Source organism: Triticum urartu, chromosome 6 (assembly GCF_003073215.2).
Source record: "Triticum urartu cultivar G1812 chromosome 6, Tu2.1, whole genome shotgun sequence".
In the NCBI taxonomy this organism is placed as follows: Eukaryota; Viridiplantae; Streptophyta; class Magnoliopsida; order Poales; family Poaceae; genus Triticum; species Triticum urartu.
The window spans coordinates 263,043,561-263,065,921 of NC_053027.1; positions in this window are offsets into that span (position 1 = coordinate 263,043,561).

The following is a 22,361-nucleotide window of genomic DNA, read 5'->3' on the forward strand; positions in this document are numbered from 1 at the left end:
GAGACAAAAGGGGGCGCCGGAGGACGTAGGAGTGTTGGATTGCAAAATGGACAACGGGGAAAATGCTCAGATGCATGAGACAAACACATATGCAAATGCAATGCACATGATGACATGATATGAAATGCATGACATGAACAAAAAGCAAAACAAAGACAAAAACCCAACCACGAATCTCATAACTTAAAGCTGGAAATGGCAAGAGTCAGAGTACAAATATGGCAAGTTACATCCGGGGTGTTATAGATATTTAGTTAATTCTTTTTGCAGATGATTAATAGATAAATTCCTCACGTCCAGAAATTTATTTTAGAATTTTTGGGGTTCCAGAAGTTTGCGTTAGCTACAGATTACTACAGACTATTCTGTTTTTGACAGATTCTGTTTTTCGTGTGTTGTTTGCTTATTTTGATGAATCTATGGCTAGTAAAATAGTTTATAAACCATAGGGAAGTTGGAATACAGTAGGTTTAACACCAATATAAATAAAGAATGAGTTCATTACAGTACCTTGAAGTGGTGTTTTGTTTTCTTTCGCTAACGGAGCTCACAAGATTTTCTACTTTGAGTTTTGTGTTGTGAAGTTTTCAAGTTCTGAGTAAAAGATTTGATGGATTATGGAACAAGGAGTGGCAAGAGCCTAAGCTTGGGGATGCCCATGGCACCCCAAGATAATCTAAGGACACCTAAAATCCAAAGCTTGGGGATGCCCCGGAAGGCATCCCCTCTTTCGTCTACTTCCATCGGTAACTTTACTTGGAGCTATATTTTTATTCACCACATGATATGTCTTTTACTTGGAGCATCTTGTATTATTTGAGTCTTTATTTGTTAGTTTGCCACAATCATCTTTGCTGTACACACCTTTTTGAGAGAAACACACATGATTTCAAAATTATTAGAATACTCTATGTGCTTTACTTATATCTTTTGATATATATAGTTTTTGCTCTAGTGCTTCACTTATATCTTTTAGAGCACGGTGGTGGATTTGTTTTATAGAAACTATTATTCTCTCATGCTTCACTTATATTATTTTGAGAGTCTTAAACAGCATGGTAATTTACTTAAACTGGGAAATTAATCCTAATATGCTAGGCATTCAAGATTAGAAAAAAAAATCTTATGAGTGTGCTGAATACTGAGAGAAGTTTGATACTTGATAATTGTTTAGAGATATGGAGATGGTGATATTAGAGTAATGCTAGTTGAGTAGTTGTGAATTTTAGAAATAGTTGTGTTGAAGTTTGTGATTCCCGTAGCATGCACGTATGGTGAACCGTTATGTGAATAAGTCGGAGCATGATTTATTTATTGATTGTCTTCCTTATGAGTGGCTGTCGGGGACGAGCGATGGTCTTTTCCTACCAATCTATCCCCCTAGGATCATGCGTGTAATACTTTGTTTCGATAACTAATATATTTTTGCAATGAGTATGTGAGTTCTTTATGACTAACGTTGAGTCCATGGATTATACGCACTCTCACCCTTCCACCATTGCTAGCCTCTCTAATATCGTGCACCTTTCGCCGGTATCATACACCCACCATATACCTTCCTCAAAACAGCCACCATACCTACCTATCATGGCATTTCCATAGCCATTCCGAGATATATTGCCATGCAACTTTCCACCGTTCCGTTTACTATGACACGCTCCATCATCGTCATATTGCTTTGCATGATCATGTAGTTGACATTGTATTTGTGGCAAAGCCACCGTTCATAATTCTTTCATACATGTCACTCATGCATCATTGCACATCCCGGTACACCGTCGGATGCATTCACATAGAGTCATATTTTGTTCTAAGTATTGAGTTGTAATTGTTGAGTTGTAAGTAAATAGAAGTGTGATGATCATCATTCATAGAGTATTGTCCCAAAAAAGGGACAATACTACTATCCTTTTACCACACTTGTGCTTCAAAGTAGCACCATGATCTTCATGATAGAGAGTCTCCTATGATATCACTTTCATATACTAGTGGGAATTTTTCATTATAGAACTTGGCTTGTATATTCCAATGATGGGCTTCCTCAAAATGCCCTAGGTCTTCGTGAGCAAGCGAGTTGGATGCACACCCACTTAGTTCCTTTTGTTGAGCTTTCATATACTTATAGCTCTAGTGCATCCGTTGCATGGCAGTCCCTACTCACTCACATTGATATCTATTAATGGGCATCTCCATAGACCATTGATACGCCTAGTTGATGTGAGACTATCTTCTCCCTTTTTGTCTTCTCCACAACCACCATTCTATTCCACATATAGTGCTATGTCCATGGCTCACGCTCATGTATTGCGTGAAGACTGAAAAAGTTTGAGAACACCAAAAGTATGAAACAATTGCTTGGCTTGTCATCAGGGTTGTGCATGATTTAAATACTTTGTGTGGTGAAGATGGAGCATAGCCAGACTATATGATTTTGTAGGGATAACTTTCTTTGCCATGTTATTTTGAGAAGACATAATTGCTTAGTTATTATGCTTGAAGTATTATTATTATTATGTAAATATTAAACTTTTGCCTTGAATCTTTCGGATCTGAATATTCATACCAAAATTAAGAAAATTACATTGAAATTATGCCACGTAGCATTCCACATCAAAAATTCTGTTTTTTATCATTTACCTACTCGAGGACGAGCAGGAATTAAGCTTGGGGATGCTTGATACGTCTCCAACGTATCTATAATTTTTGATTATTCCATGCTATATTATATTCTATTTTGGACATTATTGGGCTTTATTATACACTTTTATATTATTTTTGGGACTAACCTATTAACTGGAGGCCCTGCCCAGAATTGTTGGTTTTGCCTACTTCAGAGTTTCGCAGAAAAATAATATCAAACGGAATCCAAACAGAATGAAACCTTCGGGAACATGATTTTCGGAACGAACGTGATCCACAGGACTTGGACCCTACGTCAAGAAAGCAACTAGGAAGGCACAAGGTAGGGGGCGCGCCTACCCCCCCCCCCCTCCCCAGGCGCGCCCTCCACCCTCATGGGGCCCATGTTGCTCCACCGACGTACTTATTCCTCCTATATATACCTACGTACCCCCAAACTACCAGATACGGAGCCAAAACCCTAATTCCACCGCCGCAACCTTCTGTACCCGTGAGATCCCATCTTGGGGCCTTTTCTGGAGCTCCGCCGGAGGGGGCATTGATCACGGAGGGCTTCTACATCAACACCATAGCCTCTCCGATGATGTGTGAGTAGTTTACTTCAGACCTTCGGGTCCATAGTTATTAGCTAGATGGCTTCTTCTCTCTTTTTGGATCTCAATACAATGTAGTCCCCCTCTCTTGTGGAGATCTATTTGATGTAATCTTCTTTTGCGGTGTGTTTGTTGAGACTGATGAATTGTGGGTTTATGATCAAGTTTATCTATGAACAATATTTGATTCTTCTCTGAATTCTTTTATGTATGATTGGTTATCTTTGCAAGTCTCTTCGAATTATCAGTTTGGTTTGTCCTACTAGATTGATCTTTCTTGCAATGGGAGAAGTGCTTAGCTTTGGGTTCAATCTTGCGGTGTCCTTTCCCAGTGATAGTAGGGGTAGCAAGGCATGTATTGTATTGTTGCCATCGAGGATAACAAGATGGGGTTTATATCATATTGCATGATTTTATCCCTCTACATCATGTCATCTTGCTTAAAGCGTTACTCTGTTCTTTTGAATGTAATACTCTAGATGCATTCTGGATAGCGGTCGATGTGTGGAGTAATAGTAGTAGATGCAGGCAGGAGTCGGTCTACTTGTCTCGGACGTGATGCCCTATATACATGATCATACCTAGATATTCTCATAACTATGCTCAATTCTGTCAATTGCTCAACAGTAATTTGTTTACCCACCGTAATACTAATGCTCTCGAGAGAAGCCACTAGTGAAACCTATGGCCCCGGGTCTATTTTCCATCATATTAATCTTCCATCAATAAGATATTTCTTTTGCCGTTTTTATTTTGCTTTATTTACTTTGCATCTTTATCATAAAAATACCAAAAATATTATCTTATCATATCTATCAGATCTCACTTTCGTAAGTGGTTGTGAAGGGATTGACAACCCCTTTATTACGTTGGTTGCGAGGATTTTATTTGTTTGTGTAGGTGCGAGGGACTCGCGCGTGGCCTCCTACTGGATTGATACCTTGGTTCTCAAAAACTGAGGGAAATACTTACGCTACTTTGCTCCATCACCCTTTCCTCTTCAAGGGAAAACCAACGCTGTGCTCAAGAGGTAGCACTCTTCGGAGCCTAATGAATAAATACTTTGAGTTGTAGAGTTTTGTTGTGATGCCATGTTGTATTTACACATATCGGGCATATTGTGTGTATGATTGAAATGCTTGGTATGTGTGGGATCTGACAACCTAGTTGTTTATCCTTGGTAGCCTCTCTTATGGGGAAATGTAGTCTAGTGCTTCCACAGAGCCATGGTAGTCTGCTACAGCCCGGTTTACCGGAGTCCTGCTAGCCCAGTTACTACTGCTCCGGAACACCTAGACTGGCCGGCATGTGTCCCACTTCGTTCATGTGTCTGTCCCTTCGGGGAAATGTCACGCGGTGACTTCCGGAGTCCTGCTAGCCTGCTACAGCCCGGGTTCCCGGAGTCCTGTTAGCCTAGTTGCTACAGCCCGGATTCACACGCTGATGATCGACACGTCTGATGCTGGTTCATGTATGCATGTCCCTGTAAGTTAGTGCCACTTTGGGTTCACGACTAGTCATCTGGGCCCAGGTTCTTTGTCATATGGATGCTAGCGACACTATCATATACGTGAGCCAAAAGGCGCAAACGGTCCCGGGCCAGGTAAGGTGGCACCCGTGGGAATACCGTGCGTGAGGCCGCAAAGTGATATGATGTGTTACATGCTAGATCAGTGTGACTTAGGATTGGGGTCCTGACATTCTCACAACAAGCATGATGGTTTTCGGTAGGGAACATCGCACCTTTGGGGACAAAACGATATCTGTTGCCTCTTATTGCTTTCAAAATTTCAAGTGTCAACATAGAACAACAGGAGTGTTGTGCGAATTTTTGTGATTTTTCAGGGTTCGTTTGGACATTTTTATGCATTAGCTGAGTTTTCAATGCATTTATGTGCAAAATTCAAATTTGAACTACGTGCACATGCTCTAGTGCATATAAATTCGTTGAAAAATTGAATCTGTGTCCTTGTGTGCATGCTTAAGTCCCAGGCAAGAAATGGGAATGAATTTGAAACACCAGGGCACCGTTGATTGCCAGCAAAACTTTGAGATGCCTAGTTTTTAAATTCTAGTAAATCAAAAACTCATTTGAATTTTCATGAAACTTGGCATGCTATCATGGAGCGGCATCAACATGATGTAGTACAAATTTTGTCCCATTTGGGGCAGGTTTGGGTATATGCTTCTCACAAACCGGAGCTTCTCACAACAAGCACGATGGTTTTCGATAGGGAACGTCCCACCTTTGGGGACGAAACGATATCCATTGCCTCTTATTGCTTTCAATTTTTTTTCTTGTGTCAACATAGAACAACAGGAGTGTTGTGTGAATTTTTGTGATTTTTCGGGGTTCGTTTGGATATTTTTATGCATTAACTGAGTTTTCAATGCATTTATGTGCATAATTCAAATTTGAACTACATGCATATGCTCCAGTGCATATAAATTGGTTGAAAAATCAAATATGTGTCCTCGGGTGCATTCTTAGGTCCCATTCAAGAAATGGGAATGAATTTCGAACACCAGGGCACCGTTAATTGCCGACAAAACATTGAGATTCCTAGTTTTTAAGTTATAGTAAATCCAAAACTCGTCTGAAATTCATGAAACTTGGCATGCTATCATGGAGCGGCATCAACATGTCGTGGTACTAATTTTGTCCCATCTGGGGCAGGTTTGGGGATATGCTTCTCACAAATCGGAGCTTCTCACAACAAGCATGATGGTTTTCGGTAGGGAACGTCCCACCTTTGGGGATGAAAGGATATCCATTGCCTCTTATTGCTTTCAATTTTTTTCTCGTGTCAACATAGAACAATAGGAGTGTTGTGTGAATTTTTGTGATTTTTCGGGGTTGACACTTTTATGCATTAACTGAGTTTTCAATGCATTTATGTGCATAATTCAAATTTGAACTACATGCACATGCTCAAGTGCATATAAATTGGTTGAGAAATCAAATATGGGTCCTTGTGTGCATGCTTAGGTCCCATGCAAGAAATGGGCATGAATTTCAAACACCAGGGCACCGTTGATTGCCGGCAAAACATTGAGATGCCTGGTTTTTAAATTCTAGTAAATCCAAATTCTGTTAACCATTCATGTGACGCCACGTGTCTTGGTTTTAATGGATGTAGGAGGTGTCGTGCGGACAGCTGCTTGACCTTCACTGAACGGGAGGCGTGCAAGCGTCGTCCAGTGCGCAGGCTGACCGAGAGGCGTGCAACCTGTCCTCGAGTGAGCGAGCTCACCGGGAAGCATGCGAGCTGTATGCTGCGTAGGCTCACTGGGAAGCGAGCCCTTTGATTTCCATGGCCGCCCGCCTTGCTCGCGTCCTCTCCATTAATGGCGCCCAAGCCGTAGTTTAATTCGCCTTTTAAATATAAAACACTCATCGCAAATGTTTTGGTTAGTACAGTCGTATGCAAACCGACAGCTTCCCCAGGAAGCCAAGAGAAAATGTGACGAGCAGGATTTCTGCAGCTCTTGATTGCAAACGATTTAGATCGAACACCCGTATGCAAAGTGAGAGCAGCGCAGGATTTGTGCATCCCTTCAACGCAAACGGTTGTTCTGGATGACCCGTGTGAAACCACGTATAAACAATTTGTCAAGATTTGCATCTGTCATATTGGGTATGTTACCATTTGTCAAACTAGAAAGATTTACATTTGTTGATCTAGTAATGTTGCCATTTGTCAATCCTTGTAACACTGCGATTTGTCGAAATATGCAGCTAGAAATCATTAGCACTATGTAATTTTTGCAACTAAAATTCAGTAATTAAGCATAGATTTCATTCATAGATTAAGCAGTCGTTCTTAATTTATACAAAGAGTTCAACTTGACAGCTGAACCGACCAAACTTCTCCCCAATTGTTGTCAACCACGTACTGAAATAGCTAGTTCAACTATATATACTAGCTAATTTTAAGTACGTTTTACAGTTCGACCACACATCTATAGTTAGATGAACTAAACAAAATAGCCCCTAAATACTACTACTACCACGCAGGGGCTTTGTGCTACTTCCGGCAGCCTCTCCTCTGCCGAGCGCGCTCAGTAAGAGGCAGAGGAGGAGGAGGAGCCTACCGACGAGCTGGACAAATGCAATACGGTGCCTGCTGCTGCTGCAGGTTCAGCGACGCTCGCCGGCTTGAACGCCCACTGCCACTCCAAACGATCCCTCTCGAAGCGGCCAGACTGCTCATAGATCTCCTAATTCCTCGCCTCTGTGTCGGCGTGTGCTGCGGCCACATCTGCGGTAAGGCTCTTTGCGTGCTCGACGAGGCGATCCTCCTCCTCCTCCCGCAGGAACTCGATGTAGCGTCCAAGGTCGTTGACGCACGTGTGGGCCTCCACCTCCGCCCCCTCCTTCGGGCGGCGGTGGCGGAGCGGGTGATGATCTCGGGGGTCGATGGTGGGCTGGTAGCCACGGCGGCCGATGATGGGGTGGCAGCCACGACCACCACCTCCCGCCTTCGGGCCACGGTGGCGGAGCAGGTGATGGCCACGGTGGCTGGCAGTGGGGTGGCGGCCACGACAGCCACCTCCCGCCTTTGGGCCGCGGCAGCGGAGTGGGAGATGGCCCTGGCTTTCGATGGTGGTGTGGCGGCAATGGAGGCCGGCAATAGCTGCCGACAGGCAGCGGTGGCGGAGCGTGTGGTGGGTGTTCCGCACACACCAGACAGGGACGCTACGTGCACTACACTACGTCGGGGACTACGCCGCCGTCGCGGTGTAGCCTCCCAGCTGGAGCTGTCCTTTGATGACGGCGGAGTGGCTGAGTGACAACGACGGACCGGTGCCATTGGCGATTGTGGGAGAAGCTGACGAGATAAGCTACAGGGAGGGACGGGAAAATGCAACGCAGGACTCGCCGGCCGTGAGTGTTTTTATAGCAGGCCGGTAAGCATTGGGTTTTGGGGGATTTCACCGAGTCGAGCGGGAAGCTTGCGTGGGAACCTACGAGGTTTCGTGGGAATGGGCTCACCGACGATTCATTGGCGCCACTGTTTGGCCAAAAGAATGCCCCCGCGCGCTGCGCAAGCTTGCGATGTAAGCCATCTGCGGCAGCGGGGTGACAAGACGTGCGAGAGGAGGACAAGAGGACACGTACACATACAATTAATAAAAAAACGTTTGCGATTTAATTACCTACTATACCCCCGTCCTGGTTTATAAGTCGGATTTAACTAATAAAATATGAATGCATGTCGCCATAGATTATATCGTTGGAGTCGTATTTGAACATAGTTTCCAGCTATACAATTTTTGTAACATGCATTAACACTTTTTTGGTTAATTTAAGGTTATACACCAGCAAGCGTTTCCCCGCAACACACACGGCTTATTCCATTACAAACAGCTCTGATGGATCAATGGTCTGCCACGTATCGCACACGCAACTCTAATCTGATTCGTGCTTGATGTCTCCGACATCGCTCGCACAGTCCGTCTTATTTTCCACGTATCACTGTGCCATCCTCTGCTTGCGTCCCTCGGCAAGCTCTGCTCGCCGTTAGGCGCCGCAGCGTGCTGTGCTCGCTGTTAGGCGCCGCGGTGCGCTCTATCGCGTTCGTCGGCGCGCTCGGCTTGTGGACAGCTTTTCCTTGAGGCGACCGCGGAGCGCTCTGCTCGTGTCCCTCCGTGTGCGCTCTGCCAGCGGTTGCGCGTGCACACGATCACGTCAGGGGCCTCATATGCATGCGGTTGCGCCGCGCGCGTTGCCACGCGATGTAGTTACATGCGGCACGATGGAGTTACGCGCTGCAAATTAGAACTGCCATCAGGGCCTGCCGATATTCCTGGCCGTCAGGCTTCCCCTTTAGTTCCAGCGGCCATTATAACCTTAGTCTCTTCAACCTTTCGGTCGCGCCCCACAACACAACAAGCACACCCACGATGACACATAGAGAGGGGATGTTCGGCGGTGCTCCAATGGAGTTCGGCAAGCATAGAGTGGAGACCCACGTGAGGGAGACGGATCTCTTGGTGGTGTACACCATCGACCCGGCTGTGGTGGACGACTACATCAATAGAGTTGAGCAGTTTCTTGCTGGACACAAGTACAAGGTGGTCGGCATCGACCTACAGTACACCGCCGGTCGTCCCGGCATAGATCAGAAGGTTGTCGTCGCCCAGTTGTGTGTGCGCCATCATGTCCTCATCTACCACTACTGCATGGCCATGGAGCCTTGCGACTGTTTCAACAGGTTTGTCAACAACACCGACTACAAGTTCGCCATGGTGGATACCAAAGATGATGTAAAAGCGCTCAGTGTTACGGGCTTGGCGTGCAAGAACCTTGTCGAAATCCGTGACCACTATAGGGTCTGGGGCAGCACGAAGTAGGACTCCCTGATCGAACTCGCCTCGGCCATCATCGACCCCTACTACGAAAAGATGAAGCAGGATGCCCAAAGAACAAGTCACGTATCCTGGCACAAGGCCTAGATGCGGCAATTGGATGAACCTCACCTCAGGTTCGCGGCCAAGAGCGTGTACACATGCTACGAGATGCACAGGCGGATCGTTGACATGAGGAAGTGCCTTGTTACCCAAATCGATGAGCCCGGATCGAGCCACAAGAAGAGCAAGCATCACAAGAAGTAGATGATGATCAGATGATCGTTTATGCTAGTTAATCATGCATGTAATATATAGTTTACTTTATTGGTGTGTGTGGAAATGTCATGTGTGTAGTAGCCACCTATGTAATTATGCATCTAATAGTTTACTTTGGTGTGTGCAAATGCCATGGTTGTAGTAGCCACCTATGTAAGTGGATGTTTAATTTGGTTATGTAAGCATGTCCTTATAAGTGTGTGTGTATATATGTGTTGTTGTTCTGTGTGCAATCTCATCGCACAACACACACGTCTTATTAGCAGCAACTGTCTGTGTTATTATCGGTCTTCACACACATTTCTGATTACAGACCTGTTTGTCACGTAACACACACATCTTGTTAAGTTGAACCGTTTCTGTTCTCATGTCTCAACGCAAACAGTTCATCCGAGTGAACCGCATGCCGTATATCGCACACACCTTTGATCTGTTTGACCATTTCTTTTGTGGTGCCTAATCACAAACAGTTCATCCGAGTTAACCGTATGCTGTGTATCGCACACGCCTTCATCTGGCTGCCCGTTTCTTTTGTTCCTCCTCATCGCAAACAGTTCATTGAACTGAACCGTATGCCCTTCATCGCACACTCAACTAAAACCTGAACCGTGTTTGATGCATCCGTCATCGCAAATGTTTTACACATTTATGACGGTTTTCATACAACACCGTTTGCGATTATTGCATCGCACACAGTTTCTCGAAGGGTCTCTGATCGTAGTGTCGCGTTAGCAGCATCCTGCATTAGTGTTCCCTCTGCGAAGGGTCTATCTTTTACTTTTATCTTCTACCCTTATACAAGAATCATGGTGATCATCACCTTTCCTTTTCACACATTTTCCTTTGGCAAGCACTATGTGTTGGAGAGATCCGTATATTATGATAACACTTGTCCCTTATTCTGATAACACCTCCCACCACCGATTCCACCCCGATCCGAAAACAAAAGGAGTCAACGCACCTACCCCTCTCCTCCCATGTTCTGTTCGTGCCCGATCCCCTCCTTCCCACCTTCTTCCTCCTGCACAACCTCCTCCCACCTCCCCTCCACCTTCCACTGCCGGCGACACTAGGGGCTCGTGCCTCCGATGCCAGAGCCTTGCTGCTGCCCGCAATCTCTTCTGCCCTGCCAACCCCCGCCCGGAGCAACACGCGTGCAGCTCCCCCGTGCCTGGCGACCTTCCCCCTCCAGCGCGGCCCTCCCCCGTTCCACTTTCTTTCCCCGCCGGCGCTGCCCTCCCCCAATCCACCTTCTTCCCTCGCCGGTGCCACCCTCCCCCGATCCATATTCTTCCCCTTCCCCAGGTATCACCGAACTTCCCCTCGCCTCGATCTGCAGCGACGCGGACGACCGACAGTAGGGCGCGCCGCCCACCCCCAATCCACCAGCACTCCCACCCCATCTCCACCAGCAGCTGCACCCCATCCCCACCGGATCAGGCCCTCTTATGCAGTTCATGTCGCCCCATGGATCGAGATCGAGTCCTGCTCCAACTGCGGCTGTCTGGTCGTGCGGTGGTTGGGACTGCCGGCGACGAATGCCTAGATCCACCACTGCCCAGCCCCCTCCCAGAAATTGGATCTTTTGCCCCACTTTACTTCTCCATAAGATCATTTGCCCCCCCCCTGAGAGGCTACCGGGTGGGGCCCGGGGCCACTGTCATAGAGACAATCACAGGGCAAATCATCCAACCCCTTGTAAAGTGGGGCAAATCATCCAATTCCCCTAGAGGGAACGCCGCGCCCCTCTTGTGCTGTAGGGGAGGAGGGAGCTGGGGCCGCGCCCCTCTTGTGCTGTAGGGGAGGAGGGAGCTTGAAGGGGGGATTGGATGATTTGCCCCACTTTACAAGGGGCTGGATGATTTGCCCTGTGATTGTCTCAATGACAGTGGGATACTCCTATTCTCTGCTCGCCATGGGAGACGAGGAACATGGGGAATCGACACCCATCTGCAGCTCACTTTTATCAATTTTTGGTTTGTTGCAAGCGACCCCGATTCGTTCCATGTGTCTTCTTTGCAGTTCACTGTTTTGCTTTTTTTGCAGGCGACCCCGATTCATTCAACGCTAGCTGTCTGGTCGGAGCTCCTCCACCATTCACCTCCTCCTCTGCATCCCCTGCAGTTCGCTCTGGTGATTAACGATGATGCATTGGCAGTGGGCGGATGCAGTGCGGCAGGGCAGCGCATGTAGTGCGGTAGAGCCGCACATGCAGTGCGGTGCTCACGGCCGTGCGTGGCCACTATGGTTGGCCGCGCGAGCCACTCCCCGGGACTTGATTGCTTTCTTTCTTTTTTGGTTGAGGGGAGTTCCACAAAATTTAGTTTGCGGCAGCATGGTTCGGCACACAGTGTAGTTCGGTGGTGTGGGCGGCATTTTTGTCTTTTATTTGTATAGAAAAATGTTTCATCTCTCTCGTCATGCGCAAGTAGCATATTTTATTTCGAATATGCAGTTCAGGGACATGGTCTCTCCTGGTCTCCACCGACCTCCCAGGTTGCCATTGGCCATTTTGGCGACTTTGCAGGTGTAGTATGCCCCTGAGGTGTGATGTAGTGCAGCACAGCTAGTCCTCAATTGTTGTTCGGCTGGTGACAGTGTTGATTTTGTGTGTGTGTGTGTATGTGTGTGTGTGTGTGTCTGTAAAAATAAAGAAAAGATATATATGTTTTGAAGCTCACTTTGGTTTCCCACTTGGTTCCACTATAGAACTCCTCCGTGGTTCTCTATATCAATGGAACACCTTGCAGTGTGTTTGGTCATCGGATGTGGTTCATTTTTATGAGTGACACTGTTCACTTGCGCACAACATGGAAGTGCGAAAAATTTGCGAAACAAAAAAAGGCAATGACGTTCACTTTGATATATGTCGAAGTTCACTTCCCTCGTCTCTGCGGTCCACTCTCGTTCGTAAAAAATGTTAAAAAAGACAACAAAAACTCATCTAAGAAAGTTTATGTCCGACAAAAGAAATTATGCAGCTTGCTTGCCCGTCCGATGCAGTGCGGTTTTCGTTCTGAAGCAGTGCGGTCGGGCGTATGATGTTGTTCATCTCGTAAGTGTAAAAGAAAAAATGTTACCGAAACGACAAAAAAAGTAATGAGGTTCATTGCTCGATAGTGTTGTGGTTTACTTACGCCCGACGTGAAGTGCGGTCCACTTCCTCGTCCTTGAAAAAATTATGTCTGAATAAAATAAACCATGCAGTTCTCCTACCCGTCTGATGCAGTGCGGTTTTTCGTCCGATGCAGTGCTGTTTTCAGTCAGATGAAATACCCACGTCGATTTGGGTGTCGCGAAAAAAAGAGTGTCCGCATTTCGGTAAATTGAAAACTACTCTTAAACCGTAAGGAATTAGAGTGTTCTACATGAAAAATTTATGTCTCGTTGATATCTTTCCAACGGCATATCATTTGAATCATTTCGGCGACTGTTTTGTAAAAAAATTGCGAAAAACGGCCGCTGCCGCTTGTCGTCTGCCACACGATTTTCAAAATTAACTTAAAACTGTAAGGAATCTTAAAACCATTTCAACATACCAAAGTTGCGCCTCGTCCATAATTTTTCAACGACATATTTCACGCCTAGTTTCGACAAACGGTTAAAAAACTAGAGCGAAAACAGTACCGAAAATTTGAATTTTTTTTAAAAACAGAATTCCGCGATTTAGTAAATTTGAAACTGCTCTTAAACCGTAACGAATTAGAGAAAGAAATAGATATCAAAAAGATGCGCCTCGACGATATCTATCCAACAGTGTATCATTTGCTTCATTTCGACAAGCGGTTTAAAAAAATGCAAAAACAACGCTCGCTGTCACTCGTTGTGGGCCGCACCATTTTCAAGACTGCTCTTAAACCGTGAGGAATCTCGGAAAGTGTTCAACATGGTGAAGTTGCGCCTAATTCATAGCTTTTCAAAGATATATTACACGCCTTGTTCCGACAAACGGTTAAAAAACTAGAGCGAAAACAGTACCCGAAAAAACACTGTGTGCAGTTTTTTGCCACGGGAAGTTCGCTCGCCTCAGTACTGCAGCACACTTGGTTCAAACAATGACGTGCACTTGCATTGAGCGTGCAGTGCAGACGTGTTATCAGAATAGTTATTCTGATAATATTATCATAATAGACCGGCTGTGTATATATATACACATCTGGGCTATTCTGTTACGCGTAACAGAATATTATTCTGTTACCCTTTTTGAACTGATGGTTTCAGGTGGTTGTACTTATGTTTTCGAAGCGGTTGAACTAATGCTTTCAGTTGTGTTTAACAGATCGTCTTCTTTAGTTCAAAAACTTTTTGTAATTTTTTTGTCGGAACGTGGCGTGTAATATATCGTTGGAAAGCTCTTGACAACCATATTTCAAGTATATTGAACGTTTTTGCAAAATCATTATGGTTTAAGAGCAGTTTTGAAAAACCCATTTTTTTTCAAAACCGAAAACCTGAATCGTATTTTGGACTCAATTTTCAAACGGTTTGTCGGAATTGAGCAAATAAGATGGCGTTGGAAAGCTGGTGAAAATCCGCATCTTCCATATATGTATTGTTTTTTCTAATTCTATATAATTTAAAAGTAATTTGAAAAATGGTGAAATTCTGGGCGAAACGTATTTTCGCGATTTTTTGCAAACGGTTTGTCGGATTGACGCAAATGATACGGCGTTGGAAATCTATGTAAAATGCGCAACTTTTTCGTATAGAAATGTTTTTCTAATTCCTTACGGTTTAAAAATGAATTCGAATACGGTCAAATTTGATTTTGAACGCGATTTTTTAAAAAAGTTTGTCGAAATATGGCAAATAAAATACCGTTGGATAGCTATCGAAAATGCGAAACTTAGTCATGTTGAACGTTTTCTCTACTTCGCAACCGTTTAAGAGTAATTTTGAATACGGCATGACGGATCCTGCTGCTTTCTCGTGTGAAAAACAGAGTAGTCGTACTGATATATATGTATGTTTGTACTGAGCTATTTTTTGTAGAGTAATTTTGAATGGTTCCGAAAAAGGGTGCTTGTACTGATGCTTGCATGGGTTTGTACTAAGCGTGTTTTCACTAACTAGACTTTGCTCTATTTTTTTGGTAATATTTTTCTCGTAAGTTTTCAACGGTTTACTGTATCGTCACCCCTGTACTTGAATGGTTTGTATCATCGAACTAAATGATATTTTATTCAAAAAGAAAATGTGTTTGTTTTGTTTCCTTTTTTTAACTCAACATTTTTTGACAACGTTGTTCTGAACTTCTCTCATTTTGCGACTTGTCGGGGGCAGCCTAGGTCCCAGGGGAGGCACGACGGCGTACCAGAGGTAGGTGACGGGATCGCGCGTCGGTGCTTCATGGAGGGAGGCGGTGTCGGGGTCGCACGCCGGTGCTTGGTGGCGGCAGACCACGCGCGCCGGTGCTTCATCGCGCGTAGTTTTTTCCTCAAACTTTATTGGCACCAAAATTTCTTTTCTGTGCCTCTCGAACTGATGCGAACTTTATTGGCACCAAATTTGTATACTTGAATTTCTATGTGTGTTTCCTTTTTAATTCAAACTGACAATTTCTTTTTATTCCAAACGGATTGCCATTTTTAACTCGTACTGATCAATATTTTTAATTCAAACCTTTTTGTACTTTCAAAGGACAGAAATTAGCACAAACATTCTCATCTTAGCAATTTCTTTTTATTCTTAACTGATCCCCATTTTTAACTCGTACTGATCAATACTTTTAGTTCAAACCTTTTTGTACTTTCATATGACAGAAATTATTCATCTCCCCCGACCTCTTAAATTTCAAGACTCACGCACAAGCATCCTCATCTTAGCAAGACAAGCTAAGTCATTTGCATGCAGAACAACAATAACAATACTCCTAACATACCAAGGGACGTCACACTGGAAAACACAATGCAACCAATGTGTTCTCTCTAGTGGCAAAATCGACAATTTTTGAACTTGCACGACATCTAAAAAAGAACTACATGATACACAATTTTCCATCATGCACCTGCTATCCTGAACATAAATGAAATGAGAGAAGGGTATCCTGAACATCTAAACAAGAACTTGCAATTTTTTTCCATCATGCACCTAGAGGTTCTGCCTTCTCCCCATGCCCTGAAACAAGAGCACCATCGGACGAACGGGAATAGGGTCGAGGAGCGGCGACCGTCGTTGGCCCTGGAAGCAAGAAAAGTGAATCGATACGGTTAACTCGTTGAACTAAGATAGTCAGCTAACTAATTGCAATAAAGAGTCTAAATCACTTTTCTTCTGGTGGAAGTGGAGGAATGATTAACAGAATACATAAATTCATTTTTATTAACACAAAAAAACTACGACGACCAGGAATACAAAATGCATTGTACAGGCAGAGAGTAAACATACAACTCCCATTCTAAAAAAGTAAAATTTAATAGCTCTCAGAGTTTGAACTATTGTACACTTTTTTGTCGAACTGATGCAAAAATCCCCCATGTAGCAAATTGTCATACAATATGAAACCGATGAACCGAACTGGTTCAATAACACAAATTGAACTTCTATATGTGCTTATTTATGAACTGATAATATAAATACATAGTGAACTGGTAGACCTAGTGTGTTTTTATTTTGTAGAGAGTGTATGTTTTGCCAGTAGTAGAACTTCCTGCCCTTCCAAACTCGTACTGAAAACATGTACCAAAGAACATCATGCATCAGTATTCAGAAGAAATACACGAGCTACACACTGTCGTGAGGTACCCAAAAATAGAGTAGTTTGTGCATTTTTTTAACACAATGACATTTTATGGAACTACTGCATTTAGACATCCTATGCTCTCATAGAGATTAACACACCATCTTGTGTGCTAGAAAGAACATAGTAACATAAGTGAGTGAAATCAGATTTAGATATGTGAATTATTACTTGTAGGTCTACATTAGGGGAGATATTACCTCTACCTCCTGCCTAGATAGAGGATACGTACTTCCAATACACGAACAACATAACTGAAGTGGTTCTCGTCACCGGTCTGTAGTCGCTCCAGCCTCCCTCGTGCTGCATTCGGAGAGAAAATAAATTAGTGACAAAGGAGATTTAGAGAGGAAGAGAAACAAAGGAGGAGGGCATTATAATGAAGTGCAAGATCATTTTTACTTGCAGCTGAGAAATGGACCAATGGTTAACTATAATGAAGTGTAGACATAGTGAAAAAGCAAAACTCTAAACTATTGCTTGCAGCTGAGAAAATGTTCAAAGAAAAATGAGATGGTGTTCTCACTGTGTGGGTTCTCAATGGGTGCAGCGCTGGGTGAAGATGGTGGTCGTAGTTCCACTTGGACTGCGGTCAGAGCTCGACTTGGATGCATGGATGTTGTGGCCGAAGAAACACCATGGAGCTTTTATGGAAACAAACTCTGAACTTTTCTGGAGCTTTTTGTTGAGCTAAAGTACTTAAGCAAATACTTGATGGCATCAAGAAAACAAGTGTCTAAATCATTTAGCAATAAAAGCGATGGTACGGAAAAATTGAAGTAATGTTTTTCTCTCATCTCGACAAACCTCCAACATATTTTTTTGAACTGATTTTTTTCTATCATTGTATTGTTGCTTTAGGCTTTTTAGGATGAGGTGAAGGCCTCTGGTCTATTTGAAATTTTACTGAACATTCAAAAATGTTTGAACTGATGTGAATCCTTTCACCGAACTACTACTACAAATTTTCGTGAACCTACCCATGTATACGAACAAGTTATATTTCTGCTAGGCATTTGCGCAATTTTGTGCTAAGCAAAAAGAGAAAGAAAACAACCTACAATGAACTGAAAAGGCCTACTTTGTGAAGATGGTGGCCGCGATTCTAGTTGCAGTATTTGTCCATGTTCCACTTGGACAGCTGCCAGTAGCCATGGCAGATGAGCTCATGGCCCAGGGCGGCCAAGGCGACCACCAGGACTGTAGGTGGATATGTACTAATGAACTACTGCAGCTCCTGTTGTGGAATTGTACTCAGTTGGGACATGCAGCTGAGCCTCTTTTGGCACATGTTTTTAACATATGTAGTTGACAAGAGTTACCAAAATGTCTGAAACTAGAGAGAATGTATAGTGCAGCTACATTTTTGTTAGTTATTTTGTCCATGAGTTTGAGAGCCTGCCCAAGTTGAATCATCACTGTACCACCTTTTTGTTCCATGTAGCAAACTATTAGAAGAAATGTAAACTAATGAATCATCACCTAGCCGTAGTTTGTTCTTTTTTGGAATTCATTGAACTGAAAAAAGCTATAATGTGAGCTGAAAAAACCTAACAAAGTGAACTAAAAAAAGGATACAAGCATAGATGAAGGCATCGATCTAGTGTGACGTCCGCGGTTCGATATGGAAACACATACAATCAGTATGTTTTTAACAGTTTTAATTTTGGCTGAATATATCTTTCCTAATTCAAACTTACAGTTTTTTGTAGGGGCGTGCTGCAGCCCAAGAAACGCCATGGAGCTTTTCTGAACAAAAACAAACAAATAAAAAAGGATCAAACCTTTAGTGCGAACTACTCTGAACTTGTCTCGAGAATTTTCTTGAACTGAAGTATGCTTGGATTGGGACACCACACTAGAATAATTCAGGTAGACATGATGTGGAGATTTTTTTTCTAATCCAAGTACCAGGCTAATCTGTGCCAAGAACAAACACACATGAACTGATGAAAATACACAAGGCGACACTAGGTATCTGTCGAGAGACGGACTGAGAAGCGAGTGACTAATGAGAGTACACACACACACATACGGACTGACTAGAACAACACACATGAACTAACGCTCACTTGCGATTGAGAGGCGAGGCAGACTACGTGGATTCATTGACACAAGCATGCTTTTCCCTTGAGAATGATTTGACAACAGTGATTAAGAATATATAGATCAAAGCAAAAGCAAAAGTTGGCCAGAAATTTTGTTCCTTGCATCTAGACATTTTTATAAGTTATAACATGAGATATTCTATCAGACGCAGAACTGAAAACCACGGAAAATGTGAACTAAAAATTACGGAAAATGTGAACACCTTCAATCAATAAACTCTACTGGATTGCTTAGCTCCTTGCTGCCTCTGCCTGCAATTGAAAATTATTTCCATGTTAGAGCTGAGGATAGAGATAAAATTTTGGTGAAAGCCTGGCACAAAGCACTTGACACGGGCAAGCACATACCTCGTCCATGTCCTCATGCACGATCTACACTTTGGAATGGTTTTGAGAACGGCCATGAGTGGTGAGTGTGAACGGCCTATGGTGGTGGCTATGGACGGCCAGCGTCGTCTGTGTGGGTCTGATGGGCCTCAGAGGCAAGTTGTCAAAGGAGGTCGTCGACGGTGATTTGTGCCGGCAGGGAGCCATGGCTGTTCCGGAGATCAGGAGTTGTCAAAGGAGGCAGGCTCCTGAGTTGCAGCGTCGAACGACTTGGCGCCGTCTCGTTGAACGGCCCGGGGTGGCGACAGTGAATGACCAGGGCATTGCAGCGATGAAGCCTCACCAGCGTAAGGAGGTAGCATGGTGAAGGGATTGGAGTGAGCTCGGCCACGAGCGCAGCCGCCATGGGATGAACTGGACGAAGTGCTGAACATCAATGGAGGTGAGGAGGTGCTTGGCTGGAGCAAGGCGGAGAAAGGAGAGATAGCGGCGGCGCGGGGAGGACGTCGTTCGGGTGGCCCTGGTGGCGATGGATGGTTTTGGGCAGCACGATCTGGGGCAACGCAACGGCGATAGCTCGATCTGTGGTTGGAGTGCGAGGCGGTGACCGGATCCGAGGGAGAAGGTGGGGAGCGGCGGCCGGATCTGAGGGAGAAGGTGGGGGTGGCGGCCGGAGCCGAGGGAGAAGGTGGGGGCGGCGGCCGGAGCCGAGGGAGAATGTGTGGGGCGGCGGCCGGAGCTAAAGGAGAAGGTTGGGACAGGCCTGCGCACTGGGGAAGAGGGGAGGCCGCGACGGCGTGCTGGGGGAGGGGGAGATAGCAGCGGCGTGCTGGGGTAGGGGGAGGCCGCGGTGGCACGCTGGTGAAAGGGGAGGTCGCGACGGCGCACTGGGGGAGCGGATCAGGTCGGGCAGGGTAGTTTAGGTGGGCTTTTTTTAGCTCAAAGTTCCTCGGATCGCTCCTTATAGGGCCGAGGGGTAACAGAATAATATTCTGTTACTAGTAACAGAATAGCCCTGTCCTATATATATATATATATCCAATCGGATGTAGGCTATCATAAAGTATTATTGTTGACATTACCCTTGAGGTAAATAGTTGGGAGGCGAAACTATAAGCCCCTATCTTTCTCTGTGTCTGATTGAAACTTCGTACCCATAAGTATTGCGTGAGTGTTAGCAATTATGAAAGATTAAATGATAGTTGAGTATGTGGACTTGCTGAAAAGCTCTTTTATTGACTCTTTCCGATGTTATAACAAATTGCAATTGCTTCAATGACTGAGATCATAGTTTGTTAGTTTTTCAATAAAGTTTCTGATTCATACTCTACCTTGTGAACGAATTATTACTTTAGCATAAGAAATTATATGACAATATATGTTTCTGTTCTAAAGATGATCATGATGCCCTCATGTCCATATTTTATTTTATCGACACCTCTATCTCTAAACATGTGGACATATTTATTGATATCGGCTTTCGCTTGAGGACAAGCTAGGTCTAAGCTTGGGGGAGTTGATACGTCCATTTTGCATCATGCTTTTATATTGATATTTATTGCATTATGGGATGTTATTACACATTATATCACAATACTTATGCCTATTCTCTCCTATTTTATAAGGTTTACATGAAGAGGGAGAATGCCTGCAGCTGGAATTCTGGACTAGAAAAGGAGCAAATATTAGAGACCTATTCTGCACAACTCCAACAGTCCTGAAACTTCATGGAGCTTATTTTTGGAATATATAAAAAATATTGGGCGAAGGAAGTACCAGAGGGGGGCCACTGCTACCTCTTGAGGTTGCGTTGGTTTTCCTTGAAGAGGAAAGGGAGATGCAGCACAGTAGCATAAGTATTTCACTCAGTTTTGAACCAAGGTATCAATCCAGTAGGAGGTAACACACAAGTCCCCTAGTACCTGCAAAAACAAACAAGAACCTCGCAACCAACGCGATAAACGGGTTGTCAATCCCTTCACAGTCACTTACGAAAGTGAGATCTGATAGATATAATAAGATATATATTTTTGGTATTTTTGTTGTATAGATTGGAAAATAAAGATTGCAAAATAGAAATAGAAAATTGATAGGAAAATCATATGATGGAAGATAGACCCGAGGGCCATAGGTTTCACTAGTGGCTTCTCTCAAGATAGCAAATTCTATAGTGGGGGGACAAATTATTGTCGAGCAATTGATAGAAAAGCGCATATTTATGAGAATATCTAGGCATGATCATGTATATAGGCATCACATCCGCGACAAGTAGACCGAAACGATTCTGCATCTACTACTATTACTCCACACATCAACCGATATTCAGCATGCATCTAGAGTATTAAGTTCATAAGGAAAGAGTAACGCATTAGGCAAGACGACATGATGTAGAGGGATAAACTCACTACTACTATTACTCCACACATCAACCGCTATCTAGCATGCATCTAGAGTATTAAGTTCATAAGAACAGAGTAACACATTAGGCAAGATGACATGATGTAGAGGGATAAACTCAAGAAATATGATATAAACCCCATCTTTTTATGCTCGATGGCAACAATACGATACGTGCCTTGCTGCCCCTGCTGTCATAGGGAAAGGATACCGCAAGATTGAACCCAAAGCTAAGCACTTCTCCCATTGCAAGAAAGATCAATCTAGTAGGCCAAACCAAACTGATAATTCGAAGAGACTTGCAAAGATATTTAAATCATGCATAAGAGATTTCAGAAAAGAATCAAATATAATTCATAGATAATCTTGATCATAAACCCACAATTCATCGGATCTCAACAAACACACTGCAAAAAGAATTACGTCGAATAGATCTCCAAGAGAATCGAGGAGAACTTTGTATTGAGATCCAAAGAGAGAGAAGAAGCCATCTAGCTAATAAGTATGGACCCGAATGTCTGTGGTAAACTACTCACACATCATCGGAGAGGCTATGGTGTTGATGTAGAAGCCCTCCGTGATCGATTCCCCCTCCGGCTGAGCGCCAAAAAAGGCCCCAAGATGGGATCTCACGGGTACAGAAGGTTGCGGCAGTGGAAAGAGGGTTTTGTGGTGCTACTGGATGTATTCGGGGTATATGGGTATATATAGGAGGAAGAAGTACGTCGGTGGAGCTATGAGGGACCCATGAGGGTGGGGCGCCTACCCCCCTGGGCATGCCTCCCTGCCTCGTGGCCTCCTCGCTTCTTTCTTGACGTAAACTCCAAGTCTCCTGGATCACGTTTGTTCCAAAAATAACTCTCCCGAAGGTTTCATTCCATTTGGATTCTGTTTGATATTCCTTTTCTGCGAAACACTGAAATAGGC